Here is a 27,440-nt window from a genome sequence, read left to right as displayed (position 1 = left end):
GAGTCTTTCTTTTATTATTTTTTTCACGTTTTATCCTTTCATTAAGGAACACTGTATTTTACAGTTTGTGAAGATCAAACAGAAGCAGGTGCCTTATTTTGCCCTGGTGAGACAAAGACACTTCTGGGGAACTAAATAAGTATATCTCTCTGCCCCATTCTCATCATAGTGGATGTGACAGGAGCCTCCATTTGTCTGGACAATGGTGTCATAACTTGATATCCTCTGAAAAAAAAAGTAACAGAACACCACAAGAATTATAATAACCTCAAACACACACATGCCATGCATTTATTTCTTTGGGGCTCCGAGTGGCACAGCAGTCTAAGGTACTGCATCTCTGTGCTAGAGACACAACTACAGACACCCTGGTTCAAATCCTGGCTGTATCCTTGTGCGATAGGGCGGCGCACAACGTTCATTATAGGTCCCCATATAGACAACATGCATTTATGCATTGATTTGTACTAAATAAGCAAGCTCCATCTCCCTTTTATTTTCACCTGGAATCGTACACTCTTTCCCAGAGTGTAACTGCTCAGCACCAGCTAGTGCCCTCTCTGCCACTTGAAGAAGAGGCGTCGAGTAGCACCATCTGGCAGGCAGGCCTTGTGGTCCCGCATCAGGTCCCAGCTCAAAGTTACAGTGGTTCCCAGAGTGCAGTGTGGCATACAGCAGGAAAGGGTTATCCTCAGAACTGTCAAACAACCAGAGGTGTCAAGAACCAAACAAACCCAAAGAATACACAATGTATTGCACACAAATACACAGAGTGGACAAAACATTAAGAACACCTTTCTAATACTGCGTTGCCTAATATGATCCTTCAGAAAACTTTGGTTTGTAAAGACATAGGACTGAGTTTGTAAGAGAGTATACAGCTGAACTCACATGTCAGTGAAGAAGCAGTGGGCCTTCTGCTGGACCAGGCTCATGTCATGTCTGCCCCAGCTGCGTGAGGGCCGTTGCATGTGCTTCCTCCACAGGACCAGAATGACCAGGCCCTGTCGCTCCAGCTCAGACACCACCACCAGGAGCTGCATGTAAACACAAAGACATTTAGCCATCATCACTTATGTCACACCACTGTCCTTTTAATTAGACACCAAACAGAACACAATGTATTTAAAAGGACTACTAATTTCTTTGCAAATTTTAACAAAATGTTTGTTGCATGCCAGCCTTAATAAACATTTTGCTTTTAGAAGATCAACAAAGGTTAGCCAATATAATGCATTGCATTTAGGGTGAACATTCTATCCGTCAATGTAAGATTTTTATGAATGAAAGAACAATGCATTTGCCCATTGGGATGAATACTCAGTCCGTCATGTGTTACCTTCATTCACTTCCTCTGTAGGGAATTCCCCTGGTTGAGTCTGAGACAATTGACACATGTTATTATTATTTTTTAACCTTTATTTAACTATGCAGGTCAGTTAAGAACAAATTCTTATTTACAATGACGACCTACATCAGCTATAGATAAATTAATTCTCAATGCTTAGCCATTGTTTTGGCTTTTTTTTGGTATTAACTATTGGTTTACGCAGGTAGGGTTGCAAAAATCCAGTAATTTTCCCAAATTTCCCTGGTTTTCCAGAAAACCCGATTGGAGTTCCTGGACAACCCTACTCAGAGGTGATGATGATGATGGGAGTTATTTTCTACAGGATATTGCATATTTTCCACTTTTGACAAAAAAGGGGAAATAAAAAAGCTGATTGCAATCTTTATATTACTTTGCTATCAATTTGCACCTGTTTGACTGAGATAATTACATTTTTTTGTCTCATTCATGTCATCTCCTCTGCAACTTTTTCCTAGGTTCCTTGCTGCAAATGAGAATATGTTCAGTCAACACACCTGGTGAAATAAGGGTTAAATAAAGAGGACCTGTGCAAACACCATGCCATTATTTAGCACTTTTTAAAAAGATCACACCTAGGGCCGTGGCAGTCATGAAATTTTGTCCGCTGGTTATTGTCATGCAAAAGTTAATTAACATAAACATGTTTAGCATCTCTAGGCCTCCACAATCGGCATACAAGTCTAAGGTTCTGCTTTTCTTTTCTTAGTCAACCTTGTGTTCTTTGTGTTCTGGAACGTAGTTCTGTCTTTCATTTTTGTTCATTGATTTCACCTGTGTTCATTTCTCACCTGGTCTCATCAGCTCCCTAATTAGTTCAGTTCTTTCTGTTTGAATGGTTGTGAGGTACTGTTTGTTTTTGACTGCCTACCTGTGTATGACCATTGCCTTCGACCACGTGCTCTGTGTGTGAATCTACACCTTTTTCTCCCTGAGTATTCATTACAACAAGCTGGTGATGCACGTCTTTGGAACATCTACATTTAAGTCGAATAAATCAATTGAATATACACCATGACAATAAATCCATTATTTATTTTAGGCAGGTCTAAAGAAACATGACATGAAGAAAATGTATTTCAGAAGAACTGAATATGTTTTGGCCTACTGTATGTTGTCTAGCTATACGTCATGGCATAGGCTGAAGGCTTGTACATTTAACAATCAGTGGAGGATCCTCATAAGAAGAAATGGAGGACCATCATCTTCAGTGAATTTCCTAAAAAATAAAAATAGTCAAGTATTTAAAAAAGTTATAATTTTTATACTGAACTAAAATATAAACTCAACATGTAAAGTGTTAGTCCTATTTTTTCATGAGCTGAAATAAGAAATCCCTGAAATTATGCATACACACAAAAAGCTAATTTCTCTAATTTTGAGCACAAATTTCTTACATTCCTGTTAGTGACGGGTGTGACATATCAAGAAGCGGATTAAACAACATGATCATTACATAGGTGCACTTTGTGCTGGCGATAATAAAAGGCCACTCTAAAATGTCTCAAGATTTGAGGGAGCGTGCAATTAGCATGCTGGCTGCACATTAGCATGCTGTTAGCATGCTGACTGTCCACCAGAACTGTTGCCAGAGAATTTAATGTTAATTCCTCTAACATAAGCCACCTCCAATGTTGTTTTTGAGAATTTGGCAGTAGGTCCAACCTGCCTCACAACCGCAGACCACGTGTAACCATGCCAGCCCAGGACCTCCACATCCGGCTTCTTCACATTTGGGATCGTCTGAGACCAGCCACCCAAACAACTGATGAAACTAAGGAGTATTTCTGTCTGTAATGAAGCCTTTTTGAGGGGAAAAACAAATTCTAATTGGCAGGGTCTGGCTCCCCAGTGAGTAGGTAGGCATATGCCTTCCCAGGCAACACCCATGGCTGCGCTCCTGCCCAGTCATGTGAAATTAGGGCCTCATGAATTTATTTAAATTTACTGATTTCCTTATATCAAATCAAATCAAAGTTTATTTGTCACGTGCGCCGAATACAACAGGTGTAGACCTTACAGTGAAATGCTTACTTACAGGCCCTAACCAACAGTGGAATTTTAAAGTAAAAAATAGGTATTAGGTGAACAATAGATTAGTAAAGAAATAAAAAAACAACAGTAAAAAGACAGTGAAAAATAACTGTGGCGAGGCTATAACAATAGCGAGGCTATATACAGGCACCGGTTAGTCTGGCTAATTGATGTAGTATGTACATGTAGGTATGGTTAAAGTGACTATGCATATATGATAAACAGAGAGTAGCAGTAGCGTAAAAGAGGGGTTGGGGGTGGTGGGTGGTGGGACACAATGCAAATAGTCTGGGTAGCCAATGTGCGGGGGCACTGGTTAGTCGGGCTAATTGAGATAGTATGTACATGAATGTATTGTTAAAGTGATATGCATATATACTAAACAGAGTGTAGTAGCAGCGTAAAAGATGGTTTGGGGGGGGGGCACAATGCAAATAGACCTGGTAGCCATTTGATGACCAGTTCAGGAGTCTTATGGCTTGGGGGTAAAAGCTGTTGAGAAGCCTTTTGGTCCTAGACTTGGTGCTCAGGTACCGCTTGCCGTGCGGTAGTAGAGAGAACAGTCTATGACTGGGGTGGCTGGGATCTTTCACAATTTTGAGGGCCTTCCTTTGACACCACCTGGTGCAGAGGTCCTGGTTGGCAGGCAGCTTAGCCCCAGTGTAGTATTGGAACGTACGCACTATCCTCTGTAGTGCGTTGCAGTCAGAGGCCGACCAGTTGAAGCACCAGGCAGTGATGCAACCAGTCAAGATGCTCTCGATGTTGCAGATGTAGAACCTTTTGAGGATTTGAGGACCCATGCCAAATCTTTTTAGTTTCCTGAGGGGGAAAAGGCTTTGTCGTGCCCTATTCACGACTGTCTTGGTGTGTTTAATGGTTTATTGTCTTGGTGACCAATCTAGTTTGTTGGTGATGTGGACACCAAGGAACTTGAAGCTCTCAACCTGCTCCACTACAGCCCCATCGATGAGAATGGGGGCGTACTCGGTCCTCCTTTTCATGTCGTCCTCAATCATCTCCTTAGTCTTGGTTACGTTGAGGGATAGGTTGTTATTCTGGCACCACCCGGCCAGTTCTCTGACCTCCTCCCTATAGGCTGTCTCTTCATTGTCGGTGATCAGGCCTGCCACTGTTGTGTCTTCTGCAAACTTAATGATGGCGTTGGAGTCGTGCCTGGCCACGCAGTCGTGTGTGAACAGGGAGTACAGGAGGGGACTGAGCACGCACCCCTGGGGGCTCCAGTGTTGAGGATCAGCGTGGCAGATATGATGCTACCTACCCTCACCAAATGGGGGCAGCCCGTCAGGAAGTCCAGGATCCAGTTGCAGAGGGAGGTGTTTAGTCCCCGGGTCCTTAGCTTAGTGATGAGCTTTGAGGGTACTATGGTGTTGAACGCTGAGCTGTAGTCAATGAATAGCATTCTCACATAGGTGTTCCTTTTGTCCAGGTGGGAAAGGGCAGTGTGGAGTGCAATAGAGATTGCATCATCGGTGGATCTGTTTGGGCAGTATGCAAATTGGAGTGGGTCTATGGTTTCTGGGATAATGGTGTTTATGTGAGCCATTACCAGGCTTCGGAAGCACTTCATGGCTACAGAAGTGAGTGCTATGTGTCTGTAGTCATTCAGGCAGGTTGCCTTAGTGTTCTTGGGCACAGGGACTATGGTGGTCTGCTTTAAACATGTTGGTATTTCAGACTCAATCAGGGACATGTTGAAAATGTCAGTAAAGACACCTGCCAGTTGGTCCGCACATGACCGGAGCACACATCCTGTCTTCTGAATGTTGACCTGTTTAAAGGTCTTACTCACACCGGCTACGGAGAGCGGGATCACACAGTCATCCAGAACAGCTGATGCTCTCATGCATGCCTCAGTGTTGCTTGCTTCGAAGCGAGCATATAAGTGATTTAGCTCGTCTGGTAGGCTTGTGTCACTGGGCAGCTCTCGTGGCTGTGCTTCCCTTTGTAGTCTGTAATATTTTGCAAGCCCTGCCACATAAGACGAGTGTCAGAGCCGGTCTAGTAAGATTCAATCTTCACCCTGTATTGGTACTTTGCCTGTTTGATGGTTCGTCGGAGGGCATAGCAGGATTTCTTATAAGCTTCCAAGTTAGTGTCCCGCACCTAGAAAGCGGCAGCTCTACCCTTTCGCTCAGTGTGAATGTTGCCTGTAATCCATGGCTTCTGGTTGGCGTATGTACGTACAGTCACTGTGGGGACGATGTCCTCGATGCACTTATTGATAAAGCCAGTGACTGAAGTGGTGTACTCCTCAATGCAATCAGAGGAATCCCAAAACATGTTCCAGTTTGTGATAGCAAAACAGTCCTGTAGTTTAGCATCTGCTTCATCTGAGCTTTGTACACGTCTCTGTGTGTGGAATACAGGTGATCTAGAATTTTTTCCCTTGGGTTGCGCATTTAACATGTTGATAGAGATTAGGTAAAAGTGATTTAAGTTTCCCTGCATTAAAGTCGCCGGCCACTAGGAGTGCTGCCTCTGGGTGCTCAATTTCCTGTTTGCTTATTTCCTTATAAGTGCAGTCTATGTGTGGTCTTAGTGCCAGCATCCATCTGTGATGGTAAATAAACAGAATATCCATGTCATCATTCAGTCACGATTCTGTGAAACATAAGATGTCACAGTTTTTGATATCCCATTGGTAGGATATTCGTGATCGTACCTCGTCTAATTTATTGTCCAATGATTGTACATTGACGAGTAATACTGACGGTAATGGCAGATTTCCCACTCGCCTTCTGCGGATCCTTACGAGGCACCCCGCTCTGTGTCCTCTGTACCTGCATCTCTTTCTCTTGCCAATAACGGGGATGTTGGCCTTGTCGGATATTAGCAGTATATCCTGTTCGTCCTGCTTGTTGAAGAAAAATCTTTGTCTAATCCAAGGTGAGTGATCGCTGTCCTGATATGCAGAAGCCCTTTTTTGCTGTAAGATACGGTGGCAGAAACATTATGTACAAAATAAGTTACAAATAACCCCCCAAAAAAACACATAATAGCACAGTTGGTTAGGCACCCATAAAACTGCTGTCATTTCTTCCAAGGACATTTATATGAACTGTAACTCAGTAAAATAATTTAAATTGTTATATTTTTGTTCAGTATAGATAAAACTATACTAAATATATTGAAGTCACCAAATAATTGATTTAAAAAAACTGTTTTGCAATTGTCTACAGTTGCCTCGGCCATTATTCTGTAGGGGAGCACCATGGTGTTGCCGGAGGACAGCCAGTTCTCATCTGGTCACATTGACTTCAATACAAAACCTTGAAGGCTTATGGTTCTCACCCCCTTCCATAGACTTACACACTTATGACAACTTCCGGAGGACATCCTCCAACCTATCAGAGCTCTTGCAGCATAAACTGACATTTCGTCCACCAAATCAAAGGATCAGAGAATTAATCTAGTACTGAAATCATAAGCTTTGGTCACTGGAGCTCTTCCAAGTCAAGGTAAGCATTTGGTTTTATTAATGTATTGCCACCGGGGCCGGCCAGTGTAACTGCTAATCTGATTGCTGCATGTACACTGTACTGCATGATTTTAGCGGGTTTATTAGTAGTTTTAGTTGACTATGATGTGACAACGATGTAGGCTGTGTGTAGCGGTTAGCGGTCATGATATGAAGTTTTGGCTTGGAAAGGTTTTTTCATCTGGTCACAGACAGCTGATGTGTTGTGCAAGTGAAGGGAAAAGGTGAGGAGGAGACTGAATAGATAGTTGCGAGAAGTAATTATATATAGGTCTACAACGAGCTGTTTTTATGTGGCTGCTATGAAAGTGAACTGTTAGCGTGTGATTAGGGGTGTATTCATTCCACCTATTCTGTTGAACCTTCACCTCACTAAAACCCCAGGTTCGATCCCAGGCTGTGTCACAACCGGCTGTGACCGGGGGTCCGATAGGGCGGTGCACAATTGGCCCAGCTTCACCTGGGTTAGGAATGGGTTTGGGCACCTGCAGCTGGCTTCGGTCGTCAGTTGGATGGTGTCTCCTCTGACACATTGGTGCGGCTGACTACTGGGTTAAGTGGGCAGGTGTTGAGAAGTGCGGTTTGGCGGGTCATGTTTTGGAGGACTCGACCTTCGCTACACCCGAGCCCGTTGGGGAGTTGCAGCGATGAGACAAGATCGTAATTGGATCGCAATTGGATATCACAAAATTGGGGAGAAAAACGGTGTAAACTAAAAATAATAAATAAAAGAATAATGCTACAAAAAAATTTTGATACCCTTTCCCAGATCTGTGCCTCGACACAATCCTGTCTCGGAGCTCTACGGACAATTCCTTCGACCTTATGGCTTGGTTTTTGCTCTGACATGCATTGTCAACTGTGGGACCTTGCATAGACAGGTGTGTGCCTATCCAAATCATGTCGAATCAATTTAATTTACCCCAGGTGGACTCCAATCAAGTTGTAGAAACATCTCAAGGATGATCAATAGAAACAGGATGCACCTTTGCTCAATCTCAAGTCTCATAGCAAATGGTCTGAATACTTATGTAAATAAGGTATTTCAGTTTTTATTTTTAATACATTTGCTAAATTTTCTAAAAGCCTGTTTTTGCTTTATCATTATGGGGTATTGTGTGTAGATTGATGAGGGAAAAAAAATATGTAATACATTTTAGAATAAGGCTGTAACGTAACAAAATGTGGAAAAAGTCAAAGTCAAAGGGTATGAAAAATTTCTGAATTTACTCAGTCCATCATTACTTTAGGCCCATGTATAAGGTCTAATATGCATATGGGTGTTTGGAATTAATCATCACCTCTGAAAGTGCTGTCCATTTCATTGCACTCTCTTGGCATTCTCTCAACCAGCTTCATAAGTTAGTCACCTGGAATGCATTTCAATTAACAGGTGTGCCTCGTTAAAAGTTAATTTGTAGAATTTCTTTCCTTCTTAATGCATTTGAGCCAATCAGTTGTGTTGTGACAAGGTAGGGCTGGTATATAGAAGATAGCCCTATTTGGTGAAAGACCAAGCTCATATTATGGCAAGAACAGCTCAAATAGACAAAGAGAAATGAGTCAATCATTACTTGAAAGACATAAAGGTCAGTCAATACGGGAAATTTCCAGAATTTCAAAAACCAAGCACTATGCACTATCAAGCACTATGATGATGAAACTGGCTCTCGTGAGGACCACCACAGGAAAGGAAGACCCAGAGTTACGTCTGCTGCAGAGTTACGTCTGCTCACTAGAGTTACCAGCCGTGGAAATTGCAGCCCAAATAAATGCTTCACAGAGTTCAATTAACAGACACATCTCAACATCAACTGTTCAGAGGAGACTGTGTGAATTAGGCCTTTATGGTTGAATTGCTGCAAAGAAACCACTACTAAAGGACAACAATAATAAGAAGAGACTTGCTTGGGCCAAGAAACACGAGCAATGGACATTAGTTTGGTGGAAAGCTGTCCTTTGGTCTGATTAGTCCACATTTGAGATTTTTGGTTCCAATCGCCGTGACTTTGTGAGATGCAGAGGAGGTGAACAGATGATCTCCGCATGTTTGATTCCCACCATGAAGCTTGGAGGAGGAGGTGTGATGGTGTGATAGAGATACGCCATCCCATCTGGTTTGAGCTTAGTGGGACTATCATTTGTTTTTCAACAGGACAATGACCCAACACACCTCTAGGCTGTGTAAGGGCTATTTGACCAAGAAGGAGAGTGATGGAGTGCTGCATCAGGTGACCTGGCCTCCACAATCACCTGACCTCAACTCAATTGACATGGTTTGGGATGAGTTGGACCGCAGAGTGAAGGACAAACAGCCAACAAGTGCTCAGAATATGTGGGAACTCCTTCAGAACAGTTGGAAAAGCATTCCAGGTGAAGCTGGTTGAGAGAATGCCAAGAGTGTGCAAAGCTGTCATCAAAGCAAAAGGTGGCTACTTTGAAAAATATAATATATATATAAAATATACTTTTTTGGTTACTACATGATTCCATATGTGTTATTTCATTGTTTTTGTGTCTTCACTATTACTCTACAATGTAGAAAATAGTAAAAATAAAGAAAAACCCTTGAATGAGTAGGTGTGTCCAAACTTTTGACTGGAACTGGAAGTGTTTGATGTGATTATCGTTTGCGTTTGCATTGATGTCAGAGTGGTTAGAGGGACAATAGAGCCCTTAGTACCAGGCCATTAGGACCTGGTGATCATTAGCGAGTTGAGTACTACTAATGCATGTCCAGAGTGCATAAAAGGAGATTACCATGATTCAACGGTCACTTAGAATTTTTCCTGGGGTCATGACTCAGGACTGCAGGTGTTGCAGTAATTTGGTCACCGCCACAGCCCTAATCACACCCTGTTCTCTTTCTGTCCACTTTAGATGAGGAAGTGTTGACCTGGGAACAGCCGGTGGGTGTGGCTGTGTTCTGCTAACTCATCATGGGGGAAGTGAGCTTGGAGCAGCAGGTGTAAGTTTTACCAAGTAAAGCGTGAGACAAGAGCCATGAACCTTTAGCTGTAACATGAAGTAATTTATATTTCCCACCTTATTGTTGTATCCGTTTTAGTTTCTCATTCTCTCTTCTAGCAAGAAGAGGAAGATGGAAAAAAAAACAGAATAATTATTTAATTACGCAATGATTTCTATATTAAAAGTCATTGCTTATTGCAAATATCTGTTAATAGTAGATTCATGGTTTTACACAAAAAAAAAAATCCTACATGTCTAGTTGTCCGATGTGGTTGATGCTGCAGACGTGTGGGTTGGAGATGTGGCCTTTAGCTCATAACTGGGATGGAAGTTTACCCCACACACACACTTGAAATACTGATGTTAGTCATGTAAGAACCGGAGAGGAAACCCCCCCAATAAGGCATCAGGGTCTGTAGGTGTGCTGAAACAATACTCTCTGTGCTGCGATTATACAAACACACAACTCATATATTTTTAAATATTTTTAAAAAATGTATTATTTATTTATTTATTTGAAAGCAGGGGATTAATATCTACTCTATGCAGTCAGTGACCTGAGGCCACAGCCCCCCTGCTCACTTCACCTGTCAGAGAAACAATAATGCCACACAGTTGTGGGGAGTTGGAGGGAGGAAAAGGAATGTTATTATTCACACTGTGTGGTCAGACTGTGGTGACTGAGGGTTCTGCTTACAGATAGAAACCCACAGAGTATGGTTAGGCTATGAACAAATGTATACCCATCTTTCCCACAGGATCCAATCTAAACAACAGCCTCCCACATCACATTGCAGCTGTGACAATGCCATCTCCACTGTGTCTCAAGTGGGGGAAGACTGGCATTACAACTAAGTCACTTCAATGCAATTCAAGACGTTCCCTTTCAGGATATTTGTATTTGGCTCTATCCGAGGGGTCTATCCGAGGGGGAGGCAGGTAGCCTAATGGTTAGATAGATGATGATGACTGATGCTCGACCACTCAAGTAGTAGGAAATCCAGATTAAGGAAATCCACCCATTGCATTGGGAGATCGCTTTTTGAGTGACATGGACTGTGGTTTGCTTAGTTTGGAAGACAGAGGAAGAGTAACAGTGAGTCAGCATGAACCTAAACACACTAACATGAGCTGTTGCCTTTGCCAACTGGAAATGGTAACACCAGCTGTGGGTGTTCATTATGTGCGATTAGCTACTGTAGAGAGGGCAGGGAAGGAGAGAGAAGGGCAGGAGAAGGCATGGAAGGAGAGGGCTGTGCAGGGCACTGCATGGCAGGAGAGGGCAGGGTTGGGACGTGGAGATTCCATCAGGTGCAGTCTAATTGCACTGCAGAAGCCACATCAATAACACATCTCAACCTTATGTGTCAGATCTTATGGTCAGGCTCGAAACATTTCGTACCATCTTGCTCAGATTGTTGCTCCATTGAGTTTGGCAGGTCGCTGCCTTAAGAAAATAGACAAGGCCTTGCCTTAACTCATGACAATTATATATTCTGGATTCACACCGCCAGATATGAGAGATCTGGCAGAGCACTCACCATCTGCGACTGGTTCCCTTTGATGCCCATGTTGGCAACTTTGAAACCATCTTTGACCATGTCAAAGGCCGGCTTCCACTTGACAAAGTTCTTGAAGCTCTCTAGCTCCTAGGAGAGGGAGAAACATTTGGTTACCCAAGCTACTGGTTTAAATATTTGGTGAAATGCTTTGTGCTTCCATTTTAAATGTTTGTGCATGTCAAGTGCATATCATATGTAATATTGATATTTTTATGATGCATTTCAATGTCTCACAGCTATCAAATATCTAAATCTTAGGTGAAAAATAAAGGGGGTGGGGGGGATTCACGTGCTGGAACAATATCACTTCATGACAAAAACAGACTTGAAAGTTACAAGCACCAGCTCACGTTGCATGCCTGACTGTACACAACAAGGATGACTTTTAGTAACAGGGCAAGACTTGTTCAATATTTACTGAACTTGACAGCCAGACCTTCCCTTTTTTGTCATATTTTTCTTTTCTTGTTTCCATTTCAATGGGAACCTGGACTAGCTCCAGATATGAGTCTGGCAGTACACAGTACAGTGGGGGAATTTCTGGCTGGACCACATGCCAACTCTAGGCCACACCTCTACATGTCTGTCTATCATGTACATTGTACACTGTATGTATGCATAGGTCTCTCGTGTTGCTGTCACTGCTGCATTGGAAATAGAGATCCGTTTACATTTCATTGGTAGGAGGTTGGTAAATACTGGTCATACATGTCTAAATCTAAAGTTTTTTGCTGAACTAAAATGTTTCTTAAAAAAAGGATTTCATCACATATATGCAAATATGTTCCTCTTGTTTCCAGAGAATGCAACGAGACTGACCAACTGCAGCCTACACACAGGAGATTACAGTAGGACACTGCAGAGTCCATTCATTGTTCAACAAATCATGTTGTGTAAGTGTCTATTATACAATGCTGTAGCCATAGGAACAGGCCACTACTTTCACTTCTTTGTCTCCACGATGCAAATAGCCTGAGAAATCCCCCACCACACCCCAACACAAACATCAAAGTCCACCAGAACAACAGTACTGTATACCCTTGCAAAATACTAACCATTCTTCAAGTAGGCTCCAACTGCTTGATTGCACTGTACCTTTGAGAATAAAAAATGCAGATAATAATTCTAAAAAGAGTTGAAGCTTATTTGACTAAAGATAGTAACTTGTCCCTTGTAGTGTCAGCTGTGTGAGTTGTGTCAGTTGCTCTGTCTAGTGGTGTCAATTTTTTTCCATTTTCCATTTGGTTTACAATTTTATATTATGCACTTCGAGATTATTCTGTATAATAAAAAGCACTTTGCAAATGTAATAAATTATTATTATTACTTGTATTTTTAACAGCCTTGCAGTGAGACATCTGTATAGAATGGTAAGGGGAAGAATATTTGGGGAATCCCTCTTTTGTGCAGAAGGGAGAAAGTTCTGAAATAAATTACATTCAGAAGTCAAGAAATGTTCAGGCCCTGTTTCAGGCCATTATGCACTTTGGGTTTCATCCCGCTTTTATATATGGTGCCTTAATAAATTCAGTCGTTCTAAACCTGCGACTGCCTCCTGCCTGCTCCACTCTACACTTGTGACAGAATGACCGACCCAAGAGAACAGGAAGCAGCAGGACATCCTGACCTCTCCGCTACAGGAACGAAGTTCCACTACCACGACTCGTGCCTGGAGCACCTCAAGACTGCCATGGACGAGGTGCTCCAGACTGTACGCCAGCTGCAGGCTAAACCACCACCTTCCCAGCACCCTGCGGTAGTTCCAGCCAGCCACCCCACCACCATCTACCCGGTCTGATTAGAAACCTCCACCTGCACCTCCCGGAGCGGTTTCACGGCACCCCAGCTCACTGTAGGGGTTTTCACCTGCAGTGTGACCTCCACCTTGCCTGTCATGCTGGGACGGCCTCCGAGAGGGACATGGTGGCAATGGTGATCTCGACAGGCCGGAATCTGGAATGGGCACAAGCTGTCTGGGAGAGGGACGGTCCAGAAGTGCAGTCCTATGAGCGCTTCACCCAACTCTTCCGTGCCGTTTTCAACCACCCTACAGAGGTCCGATAGGGAGGTGAGCATCTCCTCCGTCTACTCCAGTGGTCCTGGAGAGCGTCTGAGCACGCTCTGGATTTCTGGACGGTGGCTGCACCCACTGGTGACCAGGCCCTGTTGACGGTTTCCCGCAGTGGGCTACAGGCGGATGTCCAGACCGAGCTGTCCTGTTCCAATGAGGACCTTATGCTGGACCAGCTCATCGCCATTGCCATCCCCCTGGATAATCTCCTGCGTGCCCGTTGTCGCCCATCCCGGAGGTTCCTTCTCTCTGTCCACCCAGCCCATCCTCCTTCCTGTCACCTTCCCGGACTATCCTGGCCCCCCACTGAGTCCTGCCCTAGTGGACTCATGTTCTGCAAGCAATTTCCTAGACCAGTCAGAGGCCTTATCATTACACATTCCTCTAGTCCCTTGACAACCTCCTATCCCAGTACTTGCCCTAGTCAACTGTCCCCTAAGAACAGGACTGGTGTGCCAGACCATGATTCCCATTTCCCTCACAGTTGCCACAACCACCATGAACCCATCACTTTCTTCATCTTAGACTCTCCTGCACACCCCGTAGTTTTAGGTTTCCCCTGGTTACAGTTGCATAACCCCAGGATATCATGGACAGAGAGGAGGTTGTTGGGTTGTTCGCAGGAGTGTCAGGGGAGGTGTCTTTCTATGCCACCTCTGTGGAAAGTCCGGACCAGGACACCCACGTCCCTATCCCGGAGGAATACTGGGACCTGCAGGTGGCTTTTTCGAAGACTTCTGCCATGTGCCCCTCTCTCCACCCTCCTGAATGGAGGTCCTCAACAGCTGCGATGGACTGAGGCCAACAAAGTCTTCCGTGCGCTCAAGAAACGTTTTACGAATGCACCTGTTCTGGCTCATCCTGATCCGTCTGTGCCCTTCATCGTGGAGGCGGACCCCTCCGAGGTTGGAGTAGGAACTGTTCCCTCCCAATGCACTGGATCGCTGTCTAAATTCCATCTATGCTCCTTCTACTCACGGAAGCTGTCTCCTGCAGAGCGGAATTACGACGTGGGGGATCGTGAGTTGCTGGCCATCAAGAAGTCACTGAAAACATGGTGGCACTGGCTGGAGGGTGCTCAAACACATTCCTGGTTTGGATGGACCACCGGAACCTAGAGTATATTCGAGCAGTGAAGAGGCTGAACCCGTGTCAGGCCAGATGGGCCCTATTCTTAGCCAGGTTTGACTTTTATTTGTTTATTTCACCTTTATTTAACCAGGTAGGCTAGTTGAGAACAAGTTCTCATTTACAACTATGACCTGGCCAAGATAAAGCAAATCAGTGCGACACAAACAGCAACACAGAGTTACACATGGAAAAAACAAACATGCAGTCAATAATACAATAGAAAAGCCTATATACAGTGTGTGCAAATGAGGTAAGATAAGGGAGTTAAGTCAATAAATAGGCCATAGTGGCAAAATAATTACAATATAGCAATTAAACACAGGAGTGACAGATGTGCAGAAGATGAATGTGCAAGTAGAGATACAGGGGTGCAAAGGAGCAAAATAAATAAATAACAGTATGGGGATGAAGTAGTTGGATGGGCTATGTACAGGTGCAGTGATCTGTGAGCTGCTCTGACAGCTGGTGCTTAAAGTTAGTGAGGGAGATATGAGTCTCCAGATTCAGTGATTTTTTTTGGTTGGTTTTGCCATTCGTTCCAGTCATTGGCAGCAGAGAACTGGAAGGAAAGGCGGTCAAACGAGGAATAGGCTTTGGGGGTGACTAGTGAAATATACTTGCTGGAGCGCATGCTACAGGTGGGTGCTGCTATGGTGACCAGTGAGCTGAGATAACGCGGGGCTTTACCTAGCAAAGACTTATAGATGACCTGGAGCCAGTGGGTTTGACTTTACCCTCCCCTAGCGGCCGGGATCTAAGAACATCAAGGCCAATACGTTGTCCCGAGTGCATGATACAGAGGATCCGAGGGAGAAAGTGACATCCATTGTTCCCCCGTCCCACGTTGTGGCTCCTGCTGTGTGGATCCGTCAAGCCCTGCGACAGGAGCCCTCACCTGCCCACTGTCCCGAGGGGAGTACCTACATGCCCTCTGATGTTCGGGAATGTCTCCTCGCCTGGGCACACACAGCACCTGTGTCGGGGCATCTGGGTATAGCCCGTACTATCAAGTGTCTCGCCACCAAGTACTGGTGGCCCACCTTGGCTTAGGGGTTTACATCATTTCATGCTCCACCTGCGCAGAGAGCAAGACACCGAGACGCCTCCCCTATGGCAAACTCCACCCGCTGCCGGTTCCCCAACGAACCTGCTCCCATCTCTCCGTGGACTTTGTCACAGACCTTCCCCCCTCGGAGGGCACACCACCATCCTGGTCGTTGTGGACCGGTTTTCCAAAGCCTGTCGTTTGATTCCTCTGCCTATTTTCCCTACGGACATGCAGACCATGGAGGCTCTCTTCTCTCATGTCTTCCGGCACTACGGGATTCCGGGGGACATTGTGTCTGACCGTGTGGTCCTCAGTTCACCTCCCATGTCTGGAAGGCCTTCATCGAACGACTGGGTGTCATGGTCAGCCTCACCTCTGGATACCGTCCCCAATGAAATGGGCAGGTGGAAAGGTCAGGAACTGGGTAGGTACCTTCGTAGTTACCTTGGGCAGATCATGCACAAAACTCCCTCTGTCACTCCTCCACTAACCTCACACCCTTTCAGTGTGTTCTAGGCCATCAGCCGGCCCTGGCACTGGAGTCAGATAGAGGCTCCTGCGGTGGACGAATTGGTTCCAGCGCGCCGAGGCAGTATGGAACACAGCGCACACCCATCTCCAGCACGTCGTCAATTACCGTCGCTCACCCTCATTTCATGTATGTCCCTTGACAAGTGCTGGACTCCACGACGCACCTCCCCCTCCCTTGGACGGCGAGGGGGCCCCGGCATACTCTATCCGCAGCCTGTTGGACTCACAGCGTTGTGAGGGGTCTCTCCAGTACCTGGTCGACTGGGAGGGGTACGGTCCCGAAGAGCGGTGCTGGGTTTCAGCGCGGGACGTCCTAGACCGGTCTCTCATTCGGGACTTCCACAGGCGTCAGGCTGATTGACCTCCCCCTCCTGTCCAGCTCAGGCGTTCAGCATCGCCGGCTTTCTAGTTGCTGCCGAACCTGCTACTGGCAAATGCCATTCACTCATCAATCCCGGACTTGTCACGTCATCATTACACACACCTGGTTCCAATTCCCACTCCATCACTGTATATATATACGCCCTGTCATTTGTCTTTGTCAGTCATTGTAAATGTTGCTTGTTTTCCTGAGGGGAATCTCTTTTACTATTTCCTGAGTACTTTATTATTTTGCACTTTGGGTTTTGTCCCGCTTTTATATATGTTTCTTTAATCAAATCAAATCAAATGTATTTATATAGCCCTTCGTACATCAGCTGATATCTCAAAGTGCTGTACAGAAACTCAGCCTAAAACCCCAAACAGCAAGCAATGCAGGTGTAGAAGCACGGTGGCTAGGAAAAACTCCCTAGAAAGGCCAAAACCTAGGAAGAAACCTAGAGAGGAACCAGGCTATGTGGGGTGGCCAGTCCTCTTCTAGCTGTGCCGGGTGGAGATTATAACAGAACATGGCCAAGATGTTCAAATGTTCATAAATTACCAGCATGGTCGAATAATAATAAGGCAGAACAGTTGAAACTGGAGCAGCAGCACGGCCAGGTGGACTGGGGACAGCAAGGAGTCATCATGTCAGGTAGTCCTGGGGCATGGTCCGAGGGCTCAGGTCCTCCGAGAGAGAGAAAGAAAGAGAGAAAGAGAGAATTAGAGAGAGCATACTTAGATTCACACAGGACACCGAAGAGGACAGAAGAAGTACTCCAGATATAACAAACTGACCCTAGCCCCCCGACACATAAACTACTGCAGCATAAATACTGGAGGCTGAGACAGGAGGGGTCAGGAGACACTGTGGCCCCATCCGAGGACACCCCCGGACAGGACCAAACAGGAAGGATATAACCCCACCCACTTTGCCAAAGCATAGCCCCCACACCACTAGAGGGATATCTTCAATCACCAACTTACCATCGTAAGACAAGGCTGAGTATAGCCCACTGTTTCATGCGACAGACTTAACAAAAGTTGAACCTTGAAAAGAAAACACTGATGCTGCATAGGAGCATGCAAGGAGCAACGCTCGAGCGCCAGGACTGAAGTCGTTAGTTTTCAGTGCCCCACAGTGGTTTCACTACATAAACTACTCACTCATGTAGACATGGGGGGTTAGAGTCCACCCACAACAAACACATGCGCGCACACACACACACACACACACACACACACACACACACACACACACACACACACACACACACACACACACACACACACACACACACACACACACACACACACACACACACACAGAGCAGGCAGGGACTTTCCAGGGTCACTCATGTGAGAGCCTATTGAGGGCTGAAATGTGAAACTCTTTTGTGCAGCTTACAACTACAGTGGGCTAAAAACTGTCCAAGCTACGCCCAGAAATAAACATGTCACAAAAAGCTAGTGTTACCTAAAGCAACAGAGAAGGATTACAGCTCAAAACAGGGATTTAACTGACATGCAGCAGCAGCGAATTGCATTTCCGAATTGCATAATAGCTTATTACTTTATTATACAATATGCAATTATTATACTTTATTATACAATCTTTATCAATACTGAAGATGCCAATTGCGGCTGAAGGAGGGCACAGAGGAGCTCCTCTGGGAAGCGATGGAGGTGTCTCGCCTGTTTTCCCTGCTCTTGAGGGATGTGGTCCGCGTCAACGGATGGGCGCAGGTGGTTACCTCCCAGCACCATCTCTGGCTGGCCCAATCCGGTCTGCCAGCAGCTCTCCAGAGCACATTTGCCACTCTCCCAATCCCCCCAGGGCGGACGTTTGGCCCAGGAGTTGATAACATTCTGGAGCGGACCGATAAGGTTCATAGGGACCGACCGGGAGACGCTGAGACGGTTCATGCCGCCTCCTCAGTCCTGGTCCAAGGCAGACGGACCGTCGCCACCCACATGCACCCGAACGATAGTGGGGTCCCTCTCCTGCCCCATCGCCTCATGCCGAGGGACGACAGCAGGGAGGGGCACAGTATGCGGTGGAGCAACAACCTGTCAACCGTCACCACCACAGGGACGTACCTGGGGAACCCAGGCGCTCGGGGCACCAGAGGAGAGGCGGGCTACGGCAGGAACTCTGACACACCCTTCCCCGGCCTCGGCCGCTTCTCCCGGTCTCAAAGGGCAAAGTGGGGGGAGGGTGTGGAGTCCCACTGGGTGTTGTCAACAATGTTCGAGGGGTACCGACTCCAATTCCGGTGCCGGCCCTCATCCTTTGTGTCACCGCGGTGGCCAACCTCCTGAAGAAAACCCTGCTGCTGGAGATCTCCTCACTCCTGGACAAGCGTGCCATCCACAGGATCGAGACATCAGAACGGCTAGGTGGGTTCTATTCCACCTAATTTGTGCTCCCAAAAAGAGACGGAGGATTTCGACCGATTCTGGACCTCCGAAACTTCAATGCGTACTTCCATGTTCCTGTTCACCCAGCTCATTGGCAGTACCTCCGATTCGCTTTCGAAGGGACAACTAACAAATTCATGGTTCTTCCCTTTGGCCTCTCCTTGGCACACGCACTTTCACAAAGTGCATGGACGCTGTCCTGGCACCTCTCATGTCCTGAGGATTGTTTATCCTCAATTACCTGAATGATTAGCTGATTTGTGCCCTGACCTGCCAACTCCTGTTGGGATTGCTGACGGCGTCCTTGTTGCTGATTCCCCTGGGCCTGCTCCATCTCCGGCCTCTTCAACGGTTGTTCAACTCCCACCAGCCGCACCCGAAGCACCACCGTCACCGCCAGCTGTGGGTGACCGCACTGTGCCTCAAAGCATTGTTGAGGTGGCGCTGTCACTCCTTTCTCTCAGGTGGGTTGGATATGCTGCCGGGAGCTGGTCAGCACAGACGCCTCCCAGATCGGCTGGGGGGGATGTGACCAAGGGCAGGTAAGCCAGCGGCTGTTGGCTACCCCCTTGGAGCAGCAGGCACATCAATACACTAGAGCTCCGAGATGTACTGCTGGCCCTGCGGTCTTTCCTTCCACATCCGAAGGGAAGAAATGTCCTGGTGAGAACGGACAACACCACAGTGGTGGTTTACATCAACCATCAGGGTGGACTGAGGTCCCACCACCTCCATCTTATGTCACGGGATCTCCTCTGGTCTCAGGGACATCTAGTGTCTCTACGCTCAGCGCACATACCTGGCATCCTGAATGTAGCTGTGGATATGTTCTCGAGGGAGGGCCCGCCACCATGGGCCTGGTGTTGCACCTGTGGGACAAGTTCGGGAGGTCGCAGGTGGACCCATTTGCCTCCCTGGACAATGCACACTGCCTCCTGTGGTACTCCATGTCAGAGCCACCAGGGCATCTGGGCTTGGATGCTCTGGCTCATGATTGGCCAGGGATGGAGCTTTACGCATTCCCCCCCCTTTCCCCTGATCCAGGCTGTGCTGGACAGGACCAGGATGGCGGAGCATTGTCTGTTGATGGTGGCCGCATACTGTCCCAGATGACCCTGGTTCAGCCTTCTCCTTGCCCTGTTGACTGGGACACATTGGCAACTGCCCCTGAGACCCAACCTGCTGTTGCGGCTGGGGGAACTCTGTGGCATTCAAGACCACACCGCCTCAGTCTGTGGGCTTGGCCGCTAAACAGCACCAATGGTCCATGTTAGGACTACAGGAGGGCGTAATGAACACCATGCAGAGTACAAGGGCACCGGCTACAACCGTGGCATACCAGTTGCACTGGCGGTTATTATGCTCTTGGTGCACTGGTATTGAGGTTGCGCCCGAGTCATGCGGGGTACAGTATGTCCTCCAATACCTGCAAATTCCCTTGAATGAGGGCTTGGCAACCTCTACACTGAGAGGGTATTTGGCCGCTATATCTGCCTGCCATGTGGGGTGGATGGACAGGCCAGTGGGGCAACATCCCTTGGTCTCCAGGTTTATGAAGGCTGTTCGTCACCTGCATCCAGCTTTGACCCGCTCAATGGCGAGCTGGGATCTGGATGTTGTCTATGCAGCTTTGGCAAAGCTGCCATGAACCGTTGGAGTCTGCCTCCCTAAAACACCTCTATATGAAGGTGGCTTTCTTGGTAGCGATTACTTCCATGTGGGTGAGCTCCATGCTCTTTCGGTAAGTTCTGAGTGCTACCGGAAGGACCCCGGTGGGAGGAGTATATCTCTGCGCCTCAACCCTTCATTCCACCCGAAGGTTCTGTCAGACAAACATGTGAACATCCCTGTAATCCTGATTGCGTACGACCCCCCCCCCCCGCAGTGGCGGGGGAGCCTGGGCCTCCCTCCGGCATGCTGTGCCCTGTGAGGGCACTGGCTGCCTATGTGGAGCGGACATGGTCAGTGAGAACAACAGACCAGCTCTTTGTCTGCTATGGTGAGAGAGTCCTGGGGGCTGGGGTATCAAAGCAGAGGCTCTCTCACTGGATCATAGACATGATTATGCCAGCATACCGCCTGGCTGGAAGGCCAGTGCTGGGATCTGAGGTGGCACATTCAACACAAGGTGTGGCTGCGTCCTGGGCTCTACTGAGAGGAGTGCCCCTCGCTGATATCTGTGCTGCGGCCAGCTGGGCTTCCTCTTGCAACTTTTCTAGGTACTATTGGGTAAATGTGGCACCTCCCTTTGCGGTTGGTTCAGCGGTCCTGAGCGTCGTCTCCCCTTCCAGGGACTGTGCCGTGGCCCCCCTTCCACATTGACGGCCCCTGTGTCTCGATCCCTCGCTGGGACTTCGCTACAAGCTGGCCAGGTCCCTATAGCACCGACTAAATCTGCTACGGGAATAGCAATATATTGGAGTGATCCAATAGAGTGAAACATAATGAAGGTTACGTATGTAGCCACAGTTATGTGAGCTATATGGATCACTCTAATCCTCTAGCGTGCTAGAGGCGCCTCAAAAATTATGTCGAGAACATGTGTCATGGCTATGGGGTCTATATATAGGGGCGGACCACAGCTGTGACACAGGTGTACACAGGAGTAAATCTGTAAATCCTCACTTCGGATTTATCCCTCCGCTGCGGATTAATACCAATATATTGGAGTGATCCATATACAGTGGGGCAAAAAAGTATTTAGTCAGCCACCAATTGTGCAAGTTCTCCCACTTAAAAAGATGAGAGAGGCCTGTAATTTTTTATCATAGGTACACTTCAACTATGACAGACAAAATGAGAAGAAAAAAAATCCAGAAAATCACATTGTAGGATTTTTAATGAATTTATTTGCAAATTATGGTGGTAAATAAGTATTTGGTCAATAACAAACATTTATCTCAATACTTTGTTATATACCCTTTGTTGGCAATGACAGAGGTCAAACGTTTTCTGTAAGTCTTCACAAGGTTTTCACACACTGTTGCTGGTATTTTGGCCTATTCCTCCATGCAGATCTCCTCTAGAGCAGTGAAGTTTTTGGGCTGTTGCTGGGCAACATGGACTTTCAACTCCCTCCAAAGATTTTCTATGGGGTTAAGATCTGGAGACTGGCTAAGCCACTCCAGGACCTTGAAATGCTTCTTACGAAGCCAGTCCTTCGTTGCCCGGGCGTTGTGTTTGGGATCATTGTCATGCTGAAAGACCCAGCCACGTTTCATGTTCAATGCCCTTGCTGATGGAAGGAGGTTTTCACTCAAAATCTCACGATACATGGCCCCATTCATTCTTTCCTTTACACGGATCAGTCGTCCTGATCCCTTTGCAGAAAAACAGCCCCAAAGCATGATGTTTCCACCCCCATGCTTCACAGTAGGTATGGTGTTCTTTGGATGCCACTCAACATTCTTTGTCCTCCAAACACGACGAGTTGAGTTTTTACCAAAAAGTTATATTTTGGTTTCATCTGACCATATGACATTCTCCCAATCTTCTTCTGGATCATCCAAATGCTCTCTAGCAAACTTCAGACGGGCCTGGACATGTACTGGCTTAAGCAGGGGGACACGTCTGGCACTGCAGTATTTGAGTCCCTGGCGGTGTAGTGTGTTACTGATGGTAGGCTTTGTTACTTTGGTCCCAGCTCTCTGCAGGTCATTCACTAGGTCCACCCGTGTGGTTCTGGGAATTTTGCTCACCGTTCTTGTGATCATTTTGACCCCACGGGGTGAGATTTTGCGTGGAGCCCCAGATTAAGGGAGATTATCAGTGGTCTTGTATGTCTTCCATTTCCTAATAATTGCTCCCACAGTTGATTTCTTCAAACCAAGCTGTTTTTTTGTGTTTTTTTTTCAACCTTTATTTAACTAGGCAATTCAGTTAAGAACAACATTTCTATGAACAGTGGGTTAATTGCCTGTTCAGGGGCAGAATGACAGATTTGTACCTTGTCAGCTCGGGGGTTTGAACTTGCAACCTTCCGGTTACTAGTCCAACATTCTAACCACTAGGCTACCTTGCCGCTTACCTATTGCAGATTTAGTCTTCCCAGCCTGGTGCAGGTCTACAATTTAGTTTCTGGTGTCCTTTGACAGCTCTTTGGTCTTGGCCATAGTGGAGTTTGGAGTGTGACTGTTTAAGGTTGTGGACAGGTGTCTTTTGTACTGATAACAAGTTCAAACAGGTTCCATTAATACAGGTAACGAGTGGAGGACAGAGGAGCCTCTTAAAGAAGAAGTTACAGGTCTGTGAGAGCCAGAAATCTTGCTTGTTTGTCGGTGACCAAATACTTATTTTCCACCATAATTTGCAAATAAATTCATTAAAAATCCTACAATGTGATTTTCTGGATTTTTTTTCTTCTCATTTTGTCTGTCATAGTTGAAGTGTACCTATGATAAAAATTACAGGCCTCTCTCATCTTTTTAAGTGGGAGAACTTGCACAATTGGTGGCTGACTAAATAATTTTTTGCCCCACTGTAGCTCACATAACCATGGTTACATACATATCCTTTGTTTTTCATGGTTCGAGGTTAGGCCCCTTAGTTCAAGTGAAGGGTAATCTTAATGCTACAGCATACATTTTAGATGATTCTTTGCTTCCAACCTTGTGGAAACAGTTTGGGGGAAGGCCCTTTCCTGTTTCAGCATGACAATGCCCCTGTGCACAAAGCGAAGTCCATACAGAAATGGTTCGTCGAGATCGGTGTGGAAGAACTTGACTTGCCTGCACAGAGCCCTGACCTCAACCCCATCGTACACCTTTGGGATGAATTGGAATTGAATTGGAAGGCTGTTAAAGCAGCCAAAGGGGGACAAACTCCATATTAATGACCATGATTTTGGAAGATGTTCGATGAGCAGCTGTCCACAACCTTTTGGTCATGTAGTGTATCTGTACAAAAAGGAGTTCCCATGCTCCCATTAAGACAAAACAGAATTAACAAGGTGTTTTCCCCACATTAGTCTGTAGGTTATGTTGTGTATAAAGGCTTTCACACATCGCAATGAATGTATCAAGCGTTTGTCTGCCGATCGTTCAGTGCGCTGTGTTTTAAGTACCACCCGCGGTAGACGTCTGGCTGCCAACATTTTCACAAAATTCTATATGTAAAATCGGTGGACAAATTACGTTCAGAGGTGCTAAGTACTCTCAGACTGTAAATGCTATTGTTGTGTCTGAGTCCTTAGGAGCATTAGGTACATAAGATAAGACTCCGTCTCAAAGAATTGTATGTTTCCTCCCATGCGTCTGAAGATTTCTTATTGATGAAACATAAATGGCCACATATAGGAACAGTGATAAATGGAGGTAAGCTAGATACTGTACAAATATTTTGACCTGAGAAGAGCCTACAAGCAGCTATCATCAAACACTGCATTTAGACAGGCGGAAGAATTCGGATATTGACCAGCCTTTGCTAGTGTCTGCAATGTGTGGCTGGACTGATCTGACTGACTATGAGCGGGCTCAGTGGGGGATGCATAGAGAGACACGGGGAGCTAAATGTGCTGCAACTGGAAATCCCCATAATCTCATCTAATTGTGAAACATGCTTGATTCTTTGGAGGACATCTTGCTATTTTTTAATCAGTAGACACCCAGCTCATACAAGAGGCCCCCATGCAGCAAATGATCTTGTCTAATTCAGGAATGAGATAAATCGTTAAACTACAGCAAACTCTAAGACTAAAGCAAGATCAGCCCTGAACAACACTGTATCATGCAGCTGATTAGTTTGACCAATACTTTTAAAATGTTTTTTGAAATGTTTGCCCAAACATCCAGCACCAAAGGAATAGTTCAATGCAAAATAAAAAATGTGCAACTCTCACTGCATGCATCTGGAGAAATGCAGGAGAAATCTGCAGTTGCTTGACAATACAACCCTTTGCCATTAAATTCACATCGTGCAGACTTGATTTAATACGACACTAGCACCATCTACTGGCCATTGTATCTATCTACTTTTACATTATGTGTTTGTTCAACCAAATGTACTCAAAAGGATCAGCTGATAAAAAACATAAAGCTGACCTGTAGTGCAGACAGTTTGCATAATGTTTTTGGAGACTATCAGTGTGGTGATAGACAAGAGGGAGACAAATAAGAAAGAAAAAGAGGTTCCCAAACCTCTGGAGTGGTCTCATTTAAGACATCTCTGCCTTGGATCACATCCCCCATAACCCTGTCCTTGAGCTGGGCGTACTCCTCCTGACTCTGTGTGATGAATTCCAGCTCTGCCTGACAGCTCAGACATAATCCCCTGGTTACAGGGGGTAAAGAGGCCAGGAGGTCAAAAATTAATTCAATTTTCCAGCCATCTAGATTTATTTTAGAAGTATAGAAGTAGCATATGAAGTGATGATTAAACATCTGAATTCATTAGGTCTAATGGTTTAATGAAGAGGAGAATGTTTATGTCGTTACCTGGGGTCTACGGTGGACCAGCTTCCACTCTACTTCTGGTCTAGAAGATTGGCAGAAGAGAGGAAGATATCATCATCAAACTAAAATAGGCACAATCCATGCTTTGTCCCAATAATATTGGGTGATTGTAGGCCTATTCAGTAACCTATACTCAGGACTTACCTCACAAACCAAGCTTTGATATCTTTATCCAGAGTCTCCAAGGGATAGGTTGTCTGATAGGTTGTCTGGTTGTCTCTATATGAAGCAGGATGGACTGCAGCCCGTCCCCGTGGCCCTGATGAGAGAGGCCACACTGGAATAGGGCCTGCCATGTCTCCTGGTTGGGAATGAGGCCCTTCTCCATCAGTTCGGCATACAGAGCCCCGGCAGTGGCACCGTCACCATGCAGTACTGCCCCCATGATGGCATCACCATACTTACGCGGTGATGGCCCTCTTGATGGGTGTGATAGCGCCTCCTTCCAGCGTTCTGATCGGCTGAAGTCCTTTATGAGCAGGCTGGAGGCCCTGGTGTCTAACGTAATGATCTGGCTCCTCATGATGTCATACTTGTTAAACACCTCCAAGTGGTGGCCACTGCCGACACACAAGGTGAGGTATTGAAGAAGCAGCTCGTAAGACAGTGTCCCGGTGTCCATGGCAACATAGGGACTTGGCCACGCTAATGTCTGTCCCATCGGCCAGCATTGATGCCATCATCGTCAAAGCGATGGGGGGTTCGGTGAAGTCAATTTGAGGTCTCTCCCATTCTGAGGCAGTGAGAGGGTGGTCTGGGGGTTCCACTCTCTTATTCTTTCTGGGGAAGTCTGGTTCTTCCTCCTACAGGGCCGCCTCAGCCCTCTTCTTTTGGTATTCATCATTATCTTAGCTGTTCCAGCAGCAAACACTGACTTGGGAAACAGGGCCCTATCTCTGATACTGAAGTCCCTCTGTCTGTCTTCTTTCCTGTTGGTACCTTCATGTCTACTCACTCCTTTCATGCATAATAGTCTGGTACAACCTGATCGCTTGCTAATCACATTATTTAGGGCAATAAAGCCAGGAGTGCTGGGATGAAAATGTGGGCTAACGTATTTGATGTTTTCTTGGTTTGTTTACAGAAAATATTTTGATGATACCAACTACTTTAACAATATTATTTTGTACACACTGTCAGTGTCAACTATGCGGTCTCATGCCTCTGTTGTTCCAAAAACAGTTAAGTGAAGTTCAAACTAACATTAGCTAGCTATCTGAACGTGTCAAGACACATCCGTTGACAATGTCTACAAGTAACAACCAGTTAACAGCTGATAATAAAAGGTTTAACTATTTTATTATTTATTCTTTGACTAAATACTATAGCTGAAGAAGAATTTACGGAGTATTGAGAATGAATGCCTGTGATCAGAAAGTTGAATTTCATGATGTCATAATCATGTTGATAGCCGACAAACCCATTGCAGGATTAGACAGATGGGTATACAGAGAAGGTTTACTTGGGTCCCGTTAGAGGTTGGGATGTTGATGTTGTAGTTTCAATGAGCAAGGCAGAGGCAAAAAGCCTGATATGGACAGTGATGCTGCAGAGATGGCAGGAGCAGTGGAATAGAGATACTAAGGGCAGGCATTTATTTCAAGTACAGAGCAAAGTCAGGGAGGGGAGGACTGCAGGAAGGGACAGAAGACAGGAGGCTATTTTTACAAGATTAAGGGTGGGACACAGCCTGTTGAATAAGTCCTTAAATGTGATAGGAAAGCATCCAACTGGAAAGTGTGATTATTGCCAGGAAACAGAGATGGTGGAGCATGTATTGCTACAGTGTGGGCAGATCAAGTATGAGGGAGAATTTTTATTATTTTATTTTATTTTATGTAACCCTTATTTAACTAGGCAAGTCAGCTAAGAACACATTCTTATTTACAATGACGGCCTTCCCCTGCCAAACCCGGACGACGCTGGGCCAATTGTGCGCCACCCTATGTGACTCCCAATCACGGTCGGTTGTGATACAGCCTGGAATCGAAC

General features: G+C 45.9%; 1 pseudogene; it reads right to left on the bottom strand.

Annotated features, from left to right (window-relative positions):
• Window positions 1-4: 4 nt before the first annotated feature.
• LOC135527160 (mitochondrial ribonuclease P catalytic subunit-like) lies at window positions 5-26,872 on the bottom strand (annotated as a pseudogene).
• Window positions 26,873-27,440: the final 568 nt, after the last annotated feature.

The sequence above is a fragment of the Oncorhynchus masou genome, chromosome 32 (assembly GCF_036934945.1).
Source record: "Oncorhynchus masou masou isolate Uvic2021 chromosome 32, UVic_Omas_1.1, whole genome shotgun sequence".
Lineage (NCBI taxonomy): Eukaryota > Metazoa > Chordata > Actinopteri > Salmoniformes > Salmonidae > Oncorhynchus > Oncorhynchus masou.
This window is presented reverse-complemented; position numbering and strand designations above follow the sequence as displayed.